Source organism: Hyperolius riggenbachi, chromosome 2 (assembly GCF_040937935.1).
Source record: "Hyperolius riggenbachi isolate aHypRig1 chromosome 2, aHypRig1.pri, whole genome shotgun sequence".
NCBI lineage: Eukaryota > Metazoa > Chordata > Amphibia > Anura > Hyperoliidae > Hyperolius > Hyperolius riggenbachi.
The window spans coordinates 506,667,405-506,689,603 of record NC_090647.1 but is presented as its reverse complement, the minus strand read 5'-3'; positions in this window follow the sequence as shown (position 1 = coordinate 506,689,603).

Genomic DNA, 22,199 nt, shown 5'->3' with positions numbered 1-22,199 from the left:
GGGAGATTATGAACAGACGCAAAGAACGATAAAGTTTGTTGATGGAAAATTTTGCACCATGGAATATGTTTGCCAATAGTTATTGACGTTGGCATAAATCACTTCTATGGGCATCTAAATCTTACCATTAACTATGAGTGAAAGACTGTGCGGGGGGTAGATACATATTGTTTGCATTAAAAGAGATTTGGTCTAATATTACCCAACCTAACTCCGCCAATACGTTTTGAGAGTTTCATAAATTGGACACTTTGGGCATGGAAACATCCAGATAATTATATTGATTTCACAGTTATCTTGGTTTTATCTGTGATGGAGGGCTTATAGCGGCTGTGACTAGAATAGATAACGTTCAGTTATGCTGTCTTCTATTTTTTTTTCTTTTTCTATTTGCAAAAAGAGCCAAAGTATTACAGTGAAAGCTGTGCGTTGGCAACCAATATCGGGAAATGGATTTACACAGAGAATATTTTGTATTTACAAGAAAATTATTGGTTTAATTTTTCTTTGAAACATTCTCTGCAATTTGTGGGCTTTAAAGTGACACTGAAGTGAAAAAAAAATTATAAGATAATGAATTCTATGTGTAATACGGCTACGAAATAGAACATTAGTAGCAAAGAAAAGAGTCTCATATTGTTTTCCAGTACAGGAAGATATAAAAACTACAGTTGTTATCTATGCAAAAGAGCTTCTCTGAGCTATTCGACCAAACTGGGTTGAATACAGTCCTGTTTTCTGAAGCACTTAAACAGTCAAGAAAAATTCATAGTTTCATTAGCTCTGCTTTGTTTTATAGCGTAACCATTTATGCCGCGTGAATGTGAGCTTCATGTCCGCAGCGGCAGCAGCTAGAGCCGCAGGGACGCACTAGTCACGTCCCTGCAGTTTGGGTAACCATACATTGTACTAGGGATATAATTTAAATGTTGCAATAACCGGGACAAATGGGAAGATAAATTGTGTGGATTTTAATTATGGTAGCATTAATTATTTTCAAACTATAATGGCTGAAAACTGAAAAATAATAAATGTTTTTCCATTTTTTTCTTATTATTCCCATCATAATGCATTTAGAATAAAATAATTCTTAGCATAATGTACCACCCAAAGAAAGCCTAATTGGTGGCGGTAAACACAAGGTAAAGATCATTTCATTGTGATAAGTAGTGATAAAGTTATTGGGGAATGAATAAGAGGAGCGCTGACAGGTGAAAATTCCTCTCGTCCATAAGGTGAAAAATACCCGCAGGCTGAAATGGTAAAAGGACAGAGTAGGGTTTTAAAACTGAGACTGTGAACATATGATGCAATGTTATTAAAAACAAAAACAAAAAAAAAAAACTATTTAACTGAAAATAAAAATATGAGAGTCTTTTCTTTGCTACTAATATTCTATTTATTATCTGTACTACACATATTATTCATTATACTTTGTTGTTGTTTAAGTGTCACTTATAAGCGTTTTTCCACTTAGGTGTCACTTTAAGTAAATATTCCACTAACCTCCTGAAACTAAAAGATTTTCAAACAAGACTGCCAACTGACTACACATAACTTCAAACAACATTAGTCAAGGTTCTGTGCAGACATGATTATCTAGAAAGGATATATGGCCACTTTCTGTTTACACTTTATTCATGCAAACCAGGTATATACCCACTGCACAAATTAAGAAGTCATAAGATTGTTAAAAAGGAACTTTAATTAATGGACAGTGTAAAAAATAAGCAATTTTATTCATTTCATTGTATTCAGTACCAGTAGTCATTTACTCTTTTTTTTTTCCTCTCACTGATTTAAATGCTTACATTTATCAGTGATGCCAGCAACTTTACTGCTGGCAAGATGAATCATTGTGGGGTTTATTCTTCTTTTCCTCTTTGCGTAGTGAGCAGGGACTTCAGTTAATCACCCAGAATGCTGTGGGGCAGAAGGCTGTATGACATCAGAGCCTAGTCTAACGTTACTGGAAGCATGGGGTTACATACACATTTAGAGAATTATGAAGCATTTCTGATGCTACTTATAGCTATATATGTTTCTTATATTTACTGTATTTTATGCTATGAGTCATTATTGGTCTTTGTAACTGTTGATGACAGGTGAAGGTAACTGGGCACAGAAAGTTAACAAAAATGCAGTGAATTTACCCTGTTCTTCAAACAGTGCCTACATCACCAGCAAGAAGGCAGCTGTTTAGCTTGTATTTAAAGTGGAGCTGTCAGCTATACTATCTCAGAACCCCCCCCCCCCCACACACACACACACACACACACACACACACATATATAAGTAGAAAAATACTTGCTCTACTTACATAATTTGTGTATTGCACTGTCCACATTTTGATTTTAGTGATTTTTCTATAGAAAAAAAGAGAAAATCCTTCTTAGGAGTCTCCATTTTGTCTGTGTCTATCTTGAAGCCAATCCTGACATAATTTCCTCCCTAAAGGTGGCCACACGCCATACAATTTTTTAAATATGTGTTCAATTTAAGTATTGCAATACATTTTTCTGACTGATTGTAACATTTAAAAAATAAGACCAATGTACCGCATATGTATGTTACATTTTTCCCCAATTATGATAAAAATGATTGGAAACTCTGACAAAATTGCTGGGGTGTGTATATTAATAAATTGACAATCGAACACACACTATACAATCTTTAGAAAGATTGAAGAAAAATATCTGGCATTCCAGATCGATAAAAATCGAAGAAAACTAGAAATCCGATCGGATTTTTCAGTCGAATGAAAAAAAAGCTTTCGATTTTTTCGGGAGATCGGATCATTTTTACCGAATTGCTGTAAAATCGGATCATTTAATTGTATCATGTGTGGCCACCTTTACTCTGTGTTTGCATTGGCTGCCCTCCTCCCAGACTTCAGACACTCCCACCCAGCCGTGCAGTAGAAAGTGCATTGAGAAATATCGGCCAATCAGAGAGGAACAGAGGTGTGGGAGGGGAAAACAGGAGGGAAAGAGGATTCAGCCAATCAGGCTGCATTAGTTAAGTCTAAGGGGAAAGTAAAAAAAAAAAGAAAACCCAGCATGCCTCACAACTTCCTTTGTGTGGCAGATGTCCCAAAAGAGAGCCAGGGAAACTGAAGAAAGACGAAAGAAGAAAAACGAGTGATTTTTAACTTTTGGATTACCTGGTCAGCATCCTTATTACTTGTTTACCAGATACAAAAAAGTATTGATTTTTTATTTTATGCCTGACAGTTACTCTCTAAGAATAGAAGCAAAATCTGTAATATTTTGTGTAGTGGTTAGTGTTTTTTTTGTTTGTTTAGTATACATAGACTTTCAAGCCTTTGTACGTTGAATATTTAGCAGGTATAATATAGGTTACGTTCTACGTTATATCAGCTTACATAACCTTTTGTGAAAATATAAAATGTGGCAAGCACGGACAATGAGGAAAGTAATATTGTCTTGTTTAGCTTTGTACAGCTCAGGTGTTTCCACTCCAGGCCCAGAACCCACAGCTGCCTCTCTCCATCATCTCTTCTTCATGTGTGCACCTGCCACTTCACTCCGTCACGCTGATCTCGCAAATGGATCTCTGCTCCCGTGTTCTTCACAAGGAAACCCACTGCTTTTCTGCTATTTTATAATACATGGGGAGATTTTCTTCTGCCCGCTGCTGCTTTTAAAAGATGTAAACCCTCCCCCTCCCCTCTATCCCTTATGAGTTTATATTTTTGAAAGTTGAACTCCAAGCTCCATAATAATATAAGCGATGTGTGGATATTGTTATATTTTCTCAGCCATCTAAAAGCCCAGCTCCTGAAACACGCTTTCAATAGTATGAAAAAATGGTGTTAGAAACCTTTTGGGGACTTAATTACCACCTGTGCCCCTCTTACATGGTTGGTGCAGTACATTACTATTATTATTATTGTGTATTTATATAGACCAACATCATCTGCAGCACTTTAGAGAGTACGTAGTCATGTCACTGACTGTCCTCAGAGGAGCTCACAGTCTAAACCGTACCACAGTTATGACCATATGTCCCTATGAAAGAATAAGGTCTAATTTGGAAGGAATCAGTTGACTTGTGTATATTTTTATTACTATAGTGTACATCTGCGCTTTAGAGAGTACATAGTCACGTCACTTACTGTCCTCGGGAGCTCACACTCTAACTCATACCACAGTTATGGTCATATGTCCCTATCAAAGACTAAGGTCCAATGGTGGTGGTGGTGGGGGGGAGGGCAGGGACCAGTTGACTTGTGTATGTTTTTGAAATGTGGGAAGAAACTGAAGTGCTTGGAGAAATTATTTAGCATGGGGTATTCTATAGTTCAGGCAAGCTGAGCAGTATCCAGGGAGTGATTCAGACAGCAAAATCTAGGAGTGGCGTTTAGACCAACAGTTTGGGCCATTTACCACCTACTTCCTCTGCGCTCTCTTGCCTGCCATCCTGGTACATACAGTACCCTTCTCATCATTTCATCCCCAAATCCCCATCCTCATTCGACTGGTGGCACCTGCCATGACATCATAAACAGGGGAGGTGTGGATATATGCCTTTTATCGAGGCATACTATGGTAAAACCTCATCACAGACGAGAGATCACCATGGCCAGGGGTGGCTTTGGCACGCAACGTCTGATAGGTGACGGCTACTGATCAAGTGCTGTGATCTGCCCAATGACAGTGCTTTGGTTCCGTCGGTGAGATGATCGTGCCGATGATTCCGCCGGTTAGCAAAAGGAACACCAGGTGGCTGTGATTGACCGGTCTGATGCCAGCACCATCGCCTAATAGGTCATGTGCCAAAGTTTCCACTCTGACTGGCCAGGGGCGTAGCAATAGCCATAGCAGCTGCTATGGGGCCCTGGAGAAGGCGGTACTTAATGTATTCACCATTAACTTTCTTGTGTTCCTCCAGCCTCAAACTTTGTCTCAGTGCCCATGAACTATGTGCAGTGTTGATTGCATGGCCATGTAAATTGCCCCATTAATTTATATATATAGGGTAGGGGCAAGTGGCATTGCTTAAGAGTGCCTCCATCTGAGGGCTCTATGAAAGATTTGCTATGGGACCCCATGATCTCCAGCTACGCCACTGTGACTGGCCATGGTTATCTCTCACCGGTAATGGGGTTATATGGGGGGTATACAGTATATGATATGAGGTATATATGACAAAACAGGCAACTTAGCTGCTCTGTAGTTGGCTGTGTCAGCGTGACCCTGACTTGAGTTTGTGTTGCTTTGTGTATATCAAGCTTTTTATCTACAAGGATTTGAAGCTCCAATCTTATCTTCCTGGCTGTGCTCTTCTGCAAAATCTGTTGACACTGCGAATAAATGATAATAATGTTCATAAAAATAAATGTCATAATAGCATTACAATGACCGCAAGCAGCAGGCAGGCAGGATCACACAGAGGTGCAGTATAGAAGGAGGAATAAAAAGTGACAGTCAATCTATTAACTCATACAGCGTAATGTGCTAACCCTCGAGGGAGCCCCATTCTTGATCCACAGCTTAGTTCTAAGAATGAAGACACACTCCATTGAGAAAGTTCAGTTACCGCCTAGCCCTAATTACTGTGACATCAGAGATAATCAGATCTCGCAAGGAAAATCCATGGAATCATTATACATTGTGTGAGCAGAAAAAAAGAAAGAGATTGAATATAACTAATTATAGAAGGAGAGGGTTCTTGCCTTTCACAGGTTCTATAGTAAGTTCTGCATTGTGAGAAAAGTAACAGATTAGGTGGTTTTATAAAGAGGTTACTGGCTGGTGTTGAACGACTTTCTTGTGTGTAGAAAAAAACCGTTGGAGCAGAGCAATTTAATGTAAGTTGACCTAAATGAGAAGGAATCAGTGTAGCGGATAGCACCTGTGCCTTACTGGGTCCCCGGTCCAGATCCTTGTGGGGGCACTATCTGCATGGAGTTTGTATATTCTCCCCTTGTCTGCGGGTTTCCTCTGGGCATTCAGTTTCCTCCCAAATCCCCAAAACAGACAGCTAGACTAATTGGCTCCCCTCTTAATTGTCCCTAGACTACAATGCACATATGACTATACTTCCATATTAGATATAGGAATTCGATTGAGAGCCCCTCTGAGGGACAAGTACAAGACTACATACTCTGTACAGTGTTGCGGAAGATGCTATAAAAAATAAATAAATGTATTAATTTAATAACTATACTCGTCTTATGATGTCTCAAAATAGGGACGTAGCAATAGCCATGGCAGCCATATAAGCTGCTATAGAGCCCTGGAACTTGGGGGCCCCATTCTGATTTTTCACTTGTAGTTAAACTGAATGGCAGTACCACAGAACTCAAGGAAGGTACACCAGGATGGGTATGTAGTGTGAAAATTGGGCAATCCGTTACGTGGTCTACAGAGAATTTGTTCTGAGTATTGCAACATGTCTTTCAAATACTCTGATTGTTCCCACAGAGAGAATAACCATGTTTCTGGAAGAGGTGTTGACCAACACCTATTTCTACGTGAGCTAGAAACTATAGAGGATCAGGTGAATTTGGAGCCTTGGCACTTGGCTACATCGAGTGCGCGCCATAGACCTCAATGTTAATTTTGTGGCTATGGATGCCAGGAGGTATAAATTGGACACTACACACGGCTGAAGTTCAGTTAAAGAATAGCCAAAACTTTACTATAATGTAGGTTAGGCTGTGCATCGGTAGCAGGGGCTTAGTGTTAGGCGTATGTGCAGGAAGGTTAGTATTAGTCGTATTGGTAGGGTTATTGTAAAGTGAGCAGGGAGAGGTTAGGTTAGTGGTTAGGAGTTTCAGGGCCAAATTCGGCTTTTTCACGAAGCCAAGATTCAGAATTATATTGGTAACAGAACATTGAAGCAGGTGGTTTCTAGGTGCTGCCGTGGCAGTAATGATATATTGGGTGCGGCCACGTAAGGGTAATTTGGCGTTCCAGTGATCGATGGACCCCGAATTACATCTCCCTCTGAGTTGCGACAACTCAGAGGGGGAATAGTATTTTACGCCAACGGGGATTTGAGTGGCAGCAGGGTGAGCCATCATTCGTCTCACCCTGTGCTCAGCTCACCGCCGGTGTACATATATGTACGACAGAACATTACCATTATCATTACTATCAGTATCACCTGGTGCCCAACCAAACAAGCTCCTATTGAATATGTACTCAAACCAGTGGCATAGCAATAGAGGTTGCAGAGGTCTCAACTGCACCAGGGCCCTTAAAGAGACTCCGTAACAAAAATTGCATCCTGTTTTTTATCATCCTACATGTTCCAAAAGCTATTCTAATGTGTTCTGGCTAACTGCAGCACTTTCTACTATGACAGTCTCTGTAATAAATCAATGTATCTTTCCCCTGTCAGACTTGTCGGCCTGTGTCTGGAAGGCTGCCAAGTTCTTCAGTGTTGTGGTTCTGCTATGAACTCCTCCTTCCAGGCCCCTCTATGCACACTGCCTGTGTATTATTTAGATAAGAGAGAAGCTGCTCTAATCAGCTGGATAAATCGTCCTCTGAGCTGGCTGGGCTTTCACATACTGAGGAATTACAAACAAGGGCAAAGCTGTTTGCAAGAAGAAAAGAGCAGCCTGAAACTTCAGTGCATGGGGGAAAGAAACACACAAATGATCTCTTGAGATTCAAAAGGAAGGCTGTATACAGCCTGCTTGTGTATGGATGTATTTTCTATGTGTGGACATACTGTACATCAACCTACTTCCTGTTTTGGTGGCCATTTTGTTTGTTTACAAACAAACATTTTAAAACTGTTTTTAACCACTTTTAATGCGGCGAGGAGCGGCGAAATTGTGACAGAGGGTAATAGGAGATGTCCCCTAACGCATTGGTATGTTTACTTTTGAGCGATTTTAACAATACAGATTCTCTTTAAGCCAGAGGAGCCCCGTAGGGCCCTCCCTCAACCGAAGTATTAGCTCTTTATTGGTCCTGTGCTGATTCTAATGCTAATGCTGATGCTAATCAATTCTATAGATGCTTTGCATGATGATAATCATTAACAAGCTGTTCCCCATCCCCTTTCTTGCACCTCTGACACTGTATTTGTCATTGGCAGGTTTTGGTGCATCGTAACAATTGTTATGTGCAGAGTGCTTTGGGGGGCCCAATGTAAAACTTGAACTGGTGCCCAAAACTCCTTAGCTATGCCACTGACTCAAACTGTAGATCTATATCCACCATCCACTGTGTGCACTATGCATTGGCTGTAACTGTACAAAGTCACTGCCATTCTCATCTCTAGAGGAGGATGTTGCTCAAGTAGGTCTATGAATAGGGTCCTATGGTCAGGGGTTATGCCTTGAAAGCTTGCAGTTGTACTCGGCACGGTTAGATCCTTCAATAAACAACCAGAAGCTGAAATTGACTATGAATAGCATAAATAAAATCCTCTTCACTTTTCCAGCAAGTTGGTTAAAAAAAGCTTTCATCACCAGATATGTGACCAGTATAATAGGTGCATTTTTGGGACTATAAAAGTCTGTGCTGGTTGTAATGAAATACTGTAGTAATGAGATTTTATTTCAGCAAATAGACCAGCGCTGAGCGACTCTTCCCCCCCCCCAAAAAAGAAAAAAAAAATGCTACACACAGGGATTCTACAGAGAATGTGCCCTGCACAGCAGAGGAATAAATAAATGAACATTCTAAATCTAATTAATTAACCTTTTCCAGATGTTTCATGTTCTACTGGGAAAACAAAATGTGTAGCTGCAACCTTTAACATCCGATTATCTCTTGCATCAACCTCCTCACACAGCGTTTAGGATTCCTCTGAATTTCCTGTCGCTGTGTGCCAGTCAGTTTGCCAGCTGATGCTCTCTTCTGCAGAAGGGTACTTAGTGGTTTCTGTGTGCTGTGCTAGAAAGAAATCACACATTTGTAACCAAGCGCAATACAAACTGGTGTTACCAGCCGGGTCCGGACAGGAAAAAAAAATCAGAATATGAAAAGTGCATCTGCTGTTGTCAGCATTGTTAAAGGGAATCTGACATGAAAATAAACTTATGAGATAATGAATTGTATGTGTAGTACAGCTAAGAAATAGAACATTAGTAGCACAGACATGAATCTAATATTGTTTCCAGTACAGGAGGAGTTAAGAAATTTCAGTTGTTATCTATGCAAAAGAGCTTCTCAGAGTGCTCAGACCAAGCTTGGTCGGCTGCGGTGCTGTTTTCTGAAGCACTTGTCTCAAAATATCTCTCACTGTTTCTTGTTTGTTTAAAGTGGAACTCCAGTGAAAAATGATGTCATAAAAAAGGTGCTTTATTTTTACACTAATTATGTATAAATGATTCAGTCAGTGTTTGCCCATTGTAAAATATTTTAAATCCCTGATTTATATTCTGACATTTATCACATGGTGACATTTTTACTGTTGGCAGGTGATGTAGCTGCTGCTTGCTGTTTTGGCAGTTGGAAACAGCTGTACACAGCTATTTCCCACAATGTAACGGTTCACAGACAGGAAACTGCCAGAAGTACCTCGGTACTCAGAGCTTCTTGTGGGAGGGGTTTCACCACAATATCAGTCATACAGCGCCCCCTGATGGTCTGTTTGTGAAAAGGAATAGATTTCTCATGTAAAAGCGAGTATCAGCTACTGATTGGGATTAAGTTCAATTCTTGGTCACGGTTTCTCTTTAAGGTTTTATTGCAGGAACATTTAAAGAGTCATTATTTCTATTCTGTGTCATAGTTTAAAATACAGAGTGTACTTTGTAAACTGCAAATATTAAAGAATGATGCAATGTTATAAAAATAAAGCTATATAACCAAAAATAAAAATATAAGACGCTGTCCTTTGCTACTAATGTTCTATTCATGATCCGTATTACACACAATTCATTACAAGTTTGTTTTTTTCACTTCAGTGTCACTTTAAGTGTATTCTAAACTCAAGGCTGCTGAAGTGATCCCGAAATTAAAATAAACTGATGAGATAATTATAATTTTTTTGTGTAGTATGAATGATAAATATAACATTAGAAGCATAAAAAAGAGTCTCATAATTTTATTTTTAGTTTTATAATATTCATTTTTAAGAGGCATCAGACTATCGCTGCTTCTGTTTAGAATCTGCTCTCTGATCTGTTTAGCTGAAAAGAATACAGAGCTAATGATGATTCTTTGCTTTTCCTGCAGGAAAATCTCCTTATCTTATGGTTTCTCAGCTGATGTGGCTTCTATTCACTGTTCAGGAAACTGGACTAAATTTGGCAGCTGTCGACAAGCTCTTTTGCATAGATAAAAACTCGAGTTTTTTTTAACTCTTACTGTACTGGAAAACAGAAAGGGATGTCTGATAATTTCTTAGTATATGTTTATCTCATCATGTCACATCAGGTGGACTTTAACTACTGTAGGGTCGTCTCTGCTGCTATGCCTGATGTAAGCTGGCTATCTGGAGAGTAGTGGGCTGTTCCTTATGAGCCAGAGTTTAGCAATTCCCCTCAGAGACCAGTGTTGTGATTGATAGTACCTTGAAAACCCAACCCCATTCCCTGATTAAAAAGATGCAGGGCTGCTTGTCAGCTGCACACGTAAGTCCTACTGCAGGGTAGCTTAATTTTTAAATTTGCAGCAGAAGAACCATGAACATGCCACCATATGAATTATGTAGCTGCTTTATTACAGCTGGAATGTGTTGTTATAGATTATGGACTTGTTAAGGTACATAAAATATCATATTACTTGCCTGGACTTCGGCCTAAATTCTAATTTTAATGGTGTTGAAAATTACAAAGCCTCTTACTCTTGCAGCAAGCAACCGTATTCCTAAGAGAGTGCAGAGGAGATTGTTGCTATGGCTGCAAAGAAGTGCAGTTTGAACTTAATGGTGCTAATCATTTTTGGAATTCTTAGCTGGTTAAAGATTAGAATGGAAGATACTAACACAATGATTAGGTAGAAAGACTTGTGCAGTACCAATGGTTATGCCAAATACTGTATGTCTCTGTGTTGTATCTTTTTGAAAGTGGTATTTCACTTTATACTTGAATGGAGCAACATTTTGGGCCATACCACTTATGCATAAAACATTTGTTTCTATAAGCTGTACTTATTCCATTTATGAACAATTAAAGAACTCTACAGTGGTGCGATCGGACATTCTGCTTCATTGGACTTTGACTCTGGAGGGCAAGGGGCATATTCTAACACAGCACCCTTGTCTCCCAGGAGGTAGGGTGCTGACCTACCTACTTGTGAATTGTTCCTTTATAATTGAATTCAGTAAAGAAAGCCTATTCTAGTTTGGCCATAGTTAAAGCTATCGGCTTGGCAGTAGAATGGTGCTTTTGAAAGACCACATCTACATACATAGCCAAACTTTGAATTTAAACTCCTCCTCAACACAGCCCAGACAGTGACATACAATGTAAAAGGTTGCTTGTTGGCCTCCAATGACTGGTTACGTTGTGATGGGATTCTTTTATCCCTCTCGTTCGATATCTAAGTTAATATTGATTTGGTGGAGTAGTTTACATTTTCAACTTGCTAATCTGTCAGATAAATGGCCTATGCTTAGGCCAGGGGGAGGGGAGGTGTAATGGTCTTTTTAGTGTGATATCTGTGACACACAGAGATGGCTTTGGCACTAAAACTATGATGTACATGTGACACATTGTAAAATGACTTAAGTGGCTCCACATTTGTTTGTCATCATCTGGTCCTTCTACAGAGTTTCTGAACTTTATAGTCTAGAACATCTTCTGTTCCACTCACTGTAACCATTGACTCAGTTGAAGAGTTAGAGATGACCGGCACTAGATATGGACTAGCAGACTTTTGGGGGGGGGGGGGGGGGGGGTAGGTGATCGCTCCCTGTGCCTCCAGTCAAGGTTCAATGTACATAAAAAAGAGGAAAATCCGGTCACCAGATCAGCTGCAAAGTTCACCATTTATTTCATCCCACCATCAACAGATTCACACACCCAGGCAAGGCCTGACAGCTGTTTCGCAAGCTCAAATGCTTGCTTCCTCAGAGACCAACCATTGACTGTTGGTTTGAGGCCGATGCTGACAGACACATTGCTAGTCTGCAGACGTTCTGTCGCTATTGAGGGTGGCAATCACTGATGGAGTAATGATGTAAAGTGCATAATAGACTGGGTGGAGCGAGATAGAGAACAGAAGTGCTGGGCTGTATTCGAGTGAGATGCCAGATTTCTCATCTACATGTTCAAGCTGCCATATCAAGAAATCCGGAAGGTCTGTAGACTCAATGGAGAATAAATTGGTGTTTTATTCACACATTATATGCCACATGAAGATTCGCAGACCAACGCCTGTTTCATGCCCACGGCAGGTCCCCTTTGTCAAGGTAACACACAGAATAGTAGAATGGTAACTTTACCATTTTGTTTATTACATTGACTGAGGAGACCTGCCGTGGCCCTGAAATGAGCATTATTCTGTGAATGGACATCTGCCATAATGTGTGAATAAAAGACCAATTTTTTCTTCATTGAATGTGCGGACTTTCCGGATTTCTTTGCATGCTCTGACATTGGTCCAGCACCTCAGAACTTTGCATGGTGTTCAATTCTCCTTCTGCTTTATATACAGACTAGATTATTTCCCTAAATGGTCATGGCATTCGTATATGTACTCTGTCAGTCACTTGGGCGCACCGTGAGCTGAATGACGGCTCACCCTGCTGCCGCTCAAATCCCTGGCATCATAAAATACATTTACTCCTCCGAGTTATCTTAACTCAGAGGGAGATGTAATTCGGGGTCTGGTGATCACCAGAGCCTCAAATTACCCTTACGGCCCTGCGTAGTATAACATTACTGCTATGGGGTGCATAGTTTCGGCACTCGATGCTGAGCGTCGTGCACCGAAACCACCTGCTTCATGGTATTCACCTAGTTTAATCCTAAGTGGATAAAAAAAGGGATAGATCAGTGGAACTGTGGTGATCCCAAAACTATCAAAATGGGTAAACCTTTCTCAGCCAATATCTGTCCTACAGATCCTACAGCACTCAAACATTAGCATGACCTCAGTACAACGTGTTCTATAGAGTACAGTCGTAGGAAAATGATATTTTTAAATGATTATATTGACAAGAAAAAGATTGGCAGGGCCTGCTGAGGATTTTATCCAGCAGTTTCTATATTCTGATGGTCTGCAACAATAAAATAATTGCCCGAGCATAGCTTCATACACAGACGCGGAGTGCCAGCCTTTGCTTGCTGGCATGAATGCCAAACTGCTCTTATTAATTAAAAAAGATTGCTCGGGCAACAGCTTCTGACAATGAACTTTGCAATATTTCAATTTGGATGCTCACAACACAACAGCTTTTCCCTAGATTATTTAGTCATTACGCTGGCGTCACCACGTACGCTCCCCTGTGTAGGGAGCTTTGTTCGGAAACCGAATGTAAGGTTGTCATAAGATAATCAGGTATATTTGTTCTCGGGGGCTGTTCTTCTACGATAAGGGGACCTTAGACTTGTGTTTGAATAATAATTTGTATATGGGAAATAGAAGCAGCTTTGTAAATTCCATCCTCAGCAAAAAGTGTAGGATGGAAAAGAGTAAAAAAAAAAAAATCTGCCTCCAAGCAGCCGATAAACAGATCTCGGTGCAACCGATTGCCTACTGGAGAGGCTGAGAGAGTAGAAGTCAGTGATAACCTATTATATCTGCTGCAAACTGTACTAAAGATAGGTGGGCATGCCATCTTTGGTTATTTTATTTTGTAGGTAAGAGCTTCTTATCTTAATTCATAAGTGTTTAAAGGCCAGTTCTAGAAATGCTGTAACCCTAATGCCCCGAACACATGCTACATATGTTAGCGGAGGCAGTCAATTATGACTGCCATCAATTATGACTGCCTCTGCCTATAATCCGGCCCCCAACCAGCAAACACCACTTAGCCAGCTATCCGCTAGGTGGATCAATAACGATACCTTTGTTGGCGTTGTTCACACCTCCCATTGGCTTGGTATCAGCACAGCTCTGTTGGCTCTCTACCCTCAGAAGCAGAACATGTGGTGAGCTGTAAAGCCATATCCAGCGATATCGTCTGAGGGATTGGGTTCCGAACCCTATTGGAACACATCAAAAGCCTGTGTATGGGGCTTTAGATTTGAATAGTGTGGAAAAGGGATTAGAAACCTGAAGAGGTTTCTGTTGCAGACTGTGTTTCCAAGCAAAAAGAACTTGGCTACCACAGATGTTCTATTTCCTGCTGTCTGTCTGACATGCTTGGAGATCTTTTCCTACTTCCTGTCTGAACAGGAAGTGATGGAAATTCTCACAAATAGAGATGCAGGAGACCACTAAAAATTCGAAACAAGTTCTAAACCCTTATCAACACAAACTTTAAATGTTTATTGTTTTTGGGTCTGAGTTTTAAAGAGAACCTGTACTGAGTAAAATTATTTAAAATTAACACATGAGGTAACTTCAAATGAACATTACATAGTTATCTTGCCATCAGTTCCTCTCAGAAGCTCGCCATTTTCTTCTGACAATGATCCCTTCCAGTTCTGACAACATTTTGTCAGAATTGAAATATATCAGTTGCTGTAAGTTATTTATCAGTTGCTGTCAGTTATAGCTGAGAGGACGACTGATGTGCCAAGTAATCTCTATGTTTCCCTATGGCTCAAGTGGGCAATGTTACAGTTTAACAGTGTCCTGACCAGAAAGCTGTTATGGGGTAATGGCCATTTTCAAAATGGAGGACGGGGAATTCCCTTGGTCACAGTGGACAAACCGGACGTGGGAGAGGAAAAAGAGTTTGAGGAGTAGATTACACGAGTGGTAAGTATGACTTGTGTATTATTTTGACTTTAATTTTCAGTTCAGGTTTTCTTTAACAACTCAAGACATAGTAGATATTCCAGGTACCTCTCTTTCAACACCCCTAGAATATTGTTTTTGTCAATGGACTTGTGAGTGTAGGCTTGAATGTATGGTAATGATCTCTTGCTCAACAGTAGGAAAAACTCAGTGCTCAATAGTAGGAATAGCCCGAGAGATGTAAATAATTCAGAGTTGATGCAGGGTTAGGCAAATTTTGTATGGGAATTTAAGCAACTTGAAAATATTCAAATTTTATTCTACCTGCACAGAATTTGATTGGCCTATTTTTCAAGCTGCATAAATTTGCGTACAATTTACATACCAAATTTGCATAACCTTACATCACCTAATAATTATTTGCATCTCATTGACTTAATAGTTCATGATTATCTTTTTATGTGTCTTCCTTGAATGACTCTGCTTACTAATCCATCACACGGGTATATTTAGATTTGTATAAGTTGCAAAATATGCCACCAGCTGAACTCCCACCTGTGGTACTTTCCAAGGGAACTGAGCTATTTGCAGCCCTCTCGCATTAGGTCTCTTGGACAAACAACATTCTGTTTGTGTTTTTGTCTCGTGGATCAAGTCATCTCTTCAAATACCAGCTAAAAAGACTAATGATCTACTTTAGGCATTGTTAACAAAAATGTTAATGAGAGCTTGGTACACATTATGGTTCCAGCAGTGCATCGCCTGAAGACTCATTTTAAATGTATCAATACACAGTGCTGTATGGCTTTCCATTGTGAGCACTGTGCTAACAAGATTAATCTTGTGCAAACCATGCTACTGATTTTTAATGACTAATATTGTTGTTATAATCATAATTTATATAACTCATAATGAGTTTATTGTTGCTGTTCTAATAATTAAACTAATTATTTTTCATAGTAGTAGTATTGCTGCTGTTGTGCTCTTCTTCTTATTTTTTTCTCCTTCTTCTTCTTCTCCTTCTTCTTCTCCTTCTCATCCTCCTTCTTCTTCACCTTCTCCTTCTCCTTCTTCTTCTTCTTCCTCCTCTTCTTCTTCTTCCTCTTCTTCTTCTTCCTCTTCGTCTTCTTCTTCTTCTTCCTCTTCCTCTTCTTTTTCTTCTACTTCTTCCTCTTCTTCTTCTTCTTCTTCTTCCTCTTCGTCTTCTTCTTCTTCTTCTTCCTCTTCGTCTTCTTCTTCTTCCTCTTCCTCTTCTTTTTCTTCTTCTTCTTCCTCTTCTTCTTCTTCCTCTTCGTCTTCTTCTTCTTCCTCTTCCTCTTCTTCTTCTTCCTCCTCTTCCTCTTCTTCCTCCTCCTCCTCTTCTTCTTCCTCCTCTTCTTCTTCTTCCTCCTCTTCTTCTTCTTCTTCCTCTTCTTCTTCCTCCTCTCCTTCTTCTTCTTCCTCTTCTTCTTCTTCTTCCTCTTCTTCTTCTTCCTCTTCTTATTCCATGAATGTTGCTGTTGTTAAGGATGTGTTGCTTTTTTTTTATTATTATTAGAACAGAAACCACATCAATAATAAATGAAAATAATAATAATAATAATGGTAGTAGTAATATTCATATTATTATAATTATTCATATTCATTTTGAGCTTATCGTTTCTGCCGGTATAATTATAAAACAACAGTTGTGAAAACAGAATACGGTAATAATAATAATTACTATAAGAAAATAGCATTGGTAGTAGTACTGTTCTAGTTATTATTATTGTTGTTGTTTTGTTATTATTGCTACTACTACTATTAATTTCTGGTTCTAGAGAATCTAACATATATATATATATATATATATATATATATATATATATATATATATATATATATATATATTATAATATAATTTTTAACAAAGGTCCATCATGTGTCTGCTAAAACTAGCGGAGCAGAGAGCGATAGAAGCAAGGGCAGGGATTAGGCCCGGTTCACATTAGCGGTTGTTTGCCAAACGGACCGGATGACCTATCCGGATCGGAACCGTACGGTTCTGATCCGGATCCGATCCGGATCCGGTCAGGTTGCATCAGGTGGTAATCAGGATGCGATCCGGATCCGTTTGGCAAAATATACGTAAAAAAAAAAAAAAATGTTGGGGTCTGGGAGGTCAGCAGAAGGGGGACCTGTGGAATCAGGCCCTCTGCTGTTTAGCACTCACCTCCACCTCCGACATGCTGCCAACATCCTGCCAACACCTCCAGCTCGTGCTGCTCCACTCCAAAATGCTTGCCCATGTGTCCCCAGCCAGTATCGCCGCAAAAATCCGCATAGGAAGTGGGGTAGAAGATCCGGATTTCTTAGCCAGTGTGTTGTGCGGCCTCCGGTTCCCATTTGTTTGTATTGGCCGGATGGTGCAGTCCGGCTCCGCCCCGGATACGGCTGCCGGAGGGGCCGGATGAAAAAATAGCGCATGTTGGAACGGAGGCCGGAGTCCGGATCCGGCCCGGATCCGGTCCGGCTCCGGTTCTGCAGAACGGACCCATGTGAACGGACGCATAGGCTTTAATTGCTATGCCGTGCGTCCGTTCCGTCCGTTCTGCAGGCGGTGCGGCTCCGGCACGGCGATTCCGGAGGGCCACCGCAAGTGTGAACCGGGCCTTACAGTGCGTGATATCATAAATAAATTCCCTCCTCCCCAAATGTCAGTGGCAGAATCCCATTTGCATTGTTATAGACATCTACCTTGTAAAAGCTTCATAAACACTCGGATCAAGTCTGGTCATATTTCATGTAGCTGCTAGAATAACACTGCAGTTCAGTGCTTAGAGAATATACATGTCCTGCATCGCTCATAAAGCGGGAAGGAAAATAAACTTGCATCCCTCACGTGTTTTTCTTCTGTGTATCTGGAATCTGCAGTGAACCCCCCTTTGGGGAAAGCTTGTGAGCACCTCCAGCCATCTATCATGCCTATCTCTTTACAAGGAATTCCATTATGGTCTCCAGCCCATCAAATGCCGCCACTATGTAGAGGCCTGTGATGCCTTCTGTATTCACAGCTCATTCATAATCACATTGCTCATGTTCTTTATTTCAGCCTGACAGAGTCATCAATACCAAACACATTAACCTTGTGCTGTCTATTAGGATTGCATATCATTATTTTGCTCTTATACTGGTGGGCTCTTTATATCATTTATGCAAATATGAGGAATACAGGTGATGGCAATAAAGGGTGCTATGGATTTGAGGCAAATACTGCAGATTGCATTTACCTGTGTGAAGAATTTACTAAAATATCAGGCTTCGAAATACAAGGTGGCAAGAACCAGATAGTCAGAATTTACATTTCAGCTTAAAGGACATCCAAGGTGAAAATAAACTGATGAGGAAAACAATTGTATCTGTCCTCCTTCTCCTAAAATGACTTTTTTAGACCTCCCACAGTTTTATTTTATATTTAAATCTAGTATTTAAGTTTTTACTGTTTCATTGTCTCTGTTCAATAACACCTTCATTGAAGTATGCCAGAGCTCAAAACTATGAATTATTGACCCTTTTTATCTCTTTCCTGGTCTCAGAAGCCATTTACTGACAGGAAAGTGTTTTATGGCGGTAATTATTTATCAGTGAGGGTTATGCTATAGTCTTGACCCAGTCCGACCCGATGCCGACCCAGACATAAACTGTCACCCGCTCACCTGAAAGAAGAATAGGAGCACAGATTAGTTATTTGTGTTCTATGCACTCTGTATATACACATGTCTCTCTCATCATGTCACATGTCACCTCGGTTGTCCTTTAAAGGATACTTGTAGGGAAAAAAGTGCCAAATTTGGGTACTTGTCTTTGGGAGATGAAGCTTCCAGATCCTTTCTGCACTGGCCGTTCATGCACTGTCTCCTCGCAAAAACTGTTGGGATGGTTCGTGCATGCACAGTAGCACAGACCCACTCAGCTGAGCCTGATTAGGTCTCATCGGCCTCATCGGGCTCAGTTTTTTTCCACTGGAGCTCGAGCTACTACGCAGGCGCAAAGCGGCAAGCTTTGGGATGACCTAGCACTGGATCATTGAAGCGAGACGGGGGAAGCTTCTGAAGGTTCCAGAGTCTTCCGACTTCCAAGGTAAGTAAGTATCTATCTTTTAGGTTTTAAGTTTACTTTTATTAAATTAATCCTTATTTATTATCAAGTAGCTTTTAAGATGGGGCAATACGGCCTTAGTTTAGGCTCGTATTATTCATTTTTATTATCTGGCTGGCTGAAATTGCAAAGCTGACCTTTTGCGTGAAAGTCCTTTGCAGTTTGGATGGACTCAATGGCATTCAATGAACTATCCTAAGTCCTCCCCATCCCATCATTCACAAGAGGCAAACGGGGAGGAGCTAAAAGGAGGCACAACTAGCATTTTCCTGTGTCCTGAGAACAAAAAGTTGACCCTGCCCAGAGGTCAGAGGAAGAAGTGGGTGGGGTCAGATGACAGCTTTGTGCAAAGGGAGAAACTCCCACTTTGCTGGCAGCCCTATACTTTGTGCACAAATCTCTTGGGTTACGTGACTGAACTTTCCAAAGAATATTGGCTTGAAAATGGTTATGCAGTAATGTGTCCCTCTAATTGTGAAGCCTTTTGTATGTGACTATTCATTTCAGAGCTGAATCAAGTACAAGATTGCCTCATGATCTGAGGTATGCGCTAGTGCATAGCCATTTTCCATACAATATTTAAGGACCACTACCAACAAGACCATTTGACCATTCCAAACAGAGTTCCTCTAGAATAGCTACTTCACAAATTAAAATCGTGTGAGGGCTTTGGCTGGATAGTGTACTGGTTTAGGGCACTACCTCTGAAACAAAAGACCAGGGTTTGAATTTTGGATGTTCCTATTCAGTAAGCCAGTACCTATTCAGCAAAGAGTCTTTAGGCAAGACAGCAGAGTGCCATAATGAGCATCCCTTTAATTATTGCAGCTCTCAAGTTTCTTTAGTCCGACTGGAGAAAAGCCCTATACAGATGTTGGTGCTATTATAATAATCTTATTTTGCCACATGTCCCAGACTACTTCCTGCCAGTGTTAGTGAGAGGTTAACTCTTTGTGATCAGCACTGCAGCTAAACTCTTTGTGATCAGCACTGCAGCTAAGCAGAGTCTCATCATGATAAGAATCTGCTGAGCTTCAGCGCTGGTTAAAAAGTTAAACTAAACAGCTCAAGGAGTATGGGTAGAGTGAGTGCTGTTTACTAGCTGGGAGCATCCATTCTGCTTTCAGATCCATGCTTTCAACAGGGATCTCTGTGTCACATGACTAATGTTTCCAAAGGGGATTTCTATGAAAGGGTTGCAATAGATTTGAAGACTACATGATGAATAGCCTAGTTCCTTATTCAAATTTTGTCCTAATGAAAAATCTAGAAGGGCAAATTGCAGCCTTAAAGGACAACCAAGGTGACATGTGACATGTGACATGATGAGATAGACGTGTATGTACAGTGCCTAGCACACAAATAACTAGGCTGTGTTCCTTTTTTCTTTCTCTGTCTGAAAGAGTTAAAAATCAGGTGTGCAAGTGGCAGTTTCTGTTTGGGTCAGGACCGGGTCGGACTGGGTCAGATTATAGCATAACCCTCACGGATTAGTAATTACAGCCATAAAATAGTTTTCTGTCAGTAAATGGCTTCTAAGAGCAGTAAAAAGGGTCAATAATTCATAGATTTTTAGCTCTGACATACTTCAGTGAAGGTGTCATTGAGCAAAGACAATGAAACAGTAAGAACTTAAAAACCAGATTTAAATATAAAATAAAACTGTGGGATATCTAGAAAAGTCATTTTTAGGAGAAGAAGGATGAATACAATTGTTTTTCTTATCTGTTCATTTTCACCTCGTATGTCTTTTAAGATAGCAGGTGTAGCATAAACAAAAGTAAAGAGTGTTGGCGATTCCAAATATTCAACACAGCGAGAAACAATATATTAGCCAACACTGGCATTCCATAATTATTGGTGAGGAAATTAAATAGGATATCACAAGATATGTACTGAGAATTAATCATGGTTTCTGTTGTAATTATATTTCCTGGAGGAATTAATTATGGTTGAGTTCATTCCATAGGATAGCTATCTCCTGTTTCCATTTCCATGTCACATTAGAAATATTCCACAGGAATTATGTTGCACCCTTGGGGTAGTCGGGTAAACTGCTCAACTGTAATTAGTTGGATTTTAATTTGCTGGGTTAAAAAGAGAAAAAAAAGTAAAATAACAAGAATGTACTGTCTGTTCAAGAAGCTGAATATGGTGTATCATTAGTCATTTATATATGCACCACTGACACTGTGATGGTTTGTTATACACATCACTGAGAACTGTAACATCCTAATAAATTGGAGGAAAAGATGCGTCTTAAAGGGAAACAACTTCATAAATGGAAACCCGCAATCCACTCCCACCTCTGTTTCTTCCATTTCTATGTATAAAAAAAAACATCCCTTTGCCACTACTGCTTGTAGCATTAACCACTTTACCCCCGCCCGTACGAATTTCTCCATCCCTTTTTCCATCCTTCAACCCCCAGGGACGGAGAAATCTGTACTTTCCGCGCACCCGCCGCTGCCCGCGCTCCCGCTCGTAAACACGCCGCCGGCCGCTCGCCCGGAGATCAATGAACAGGAAAATCCATTCCCGTTTGTTGATCTAAGCCCCGCAATGATCCGCTGCTCTCCGATGAGCAGCGTGATCATTGTGAAAAAAAAAACACCCAGCCTCCTACTACTTCCTCCAAGCATCCGGAAGGACGCTTGGAGGGCGCATTAAACAAAAAGTTACTGTTGTCATCTTGTGGCTAAATAGTAAAACTACACCGTAAACATTTTTCACATACAAATAAATTACTTTTACACAAAAAATTAACTCATTACCTCCCACACTCCCATTTTTTTTTTTGTAATTAAAAAAAAAATAAAAAATGTACAATAAAAAAAAATACATAAATAGTTACCTTAGGGACTGAACTTTTTAAATATTTGTGTCAGGAGGGTACAACACTGTTACTTTATAAACTATGGGCTTGTAATTAGGGATGGACGCAAAACTGAAAAAAATGCACCTTTATTTCCAAATAAAATATTGGCACCAAACATTGTGATAGGGACATAATTTAAACGGTTTTATAAGGGCAAATACATTTCATGGGTTTTAATTACAGTAGCATGCATTATTTAAAAACTATAATGGCCGAAAACTGAAAAATAATGAATTTTTTCCCACATTTTTCCTATTTTCCCATTAAAACACATTTAGAATAAAATAATTCTTGGCATAATGTCCCACCTAAAGAAAGCCTAATTGGTGGTGGAAAAAACAAGATATAGTTCGTTTAATTGTGATAAGTAATGATAAAGTTATAGACGAATGAATGGAAGGAGCGCTGAAAGGTGAAAA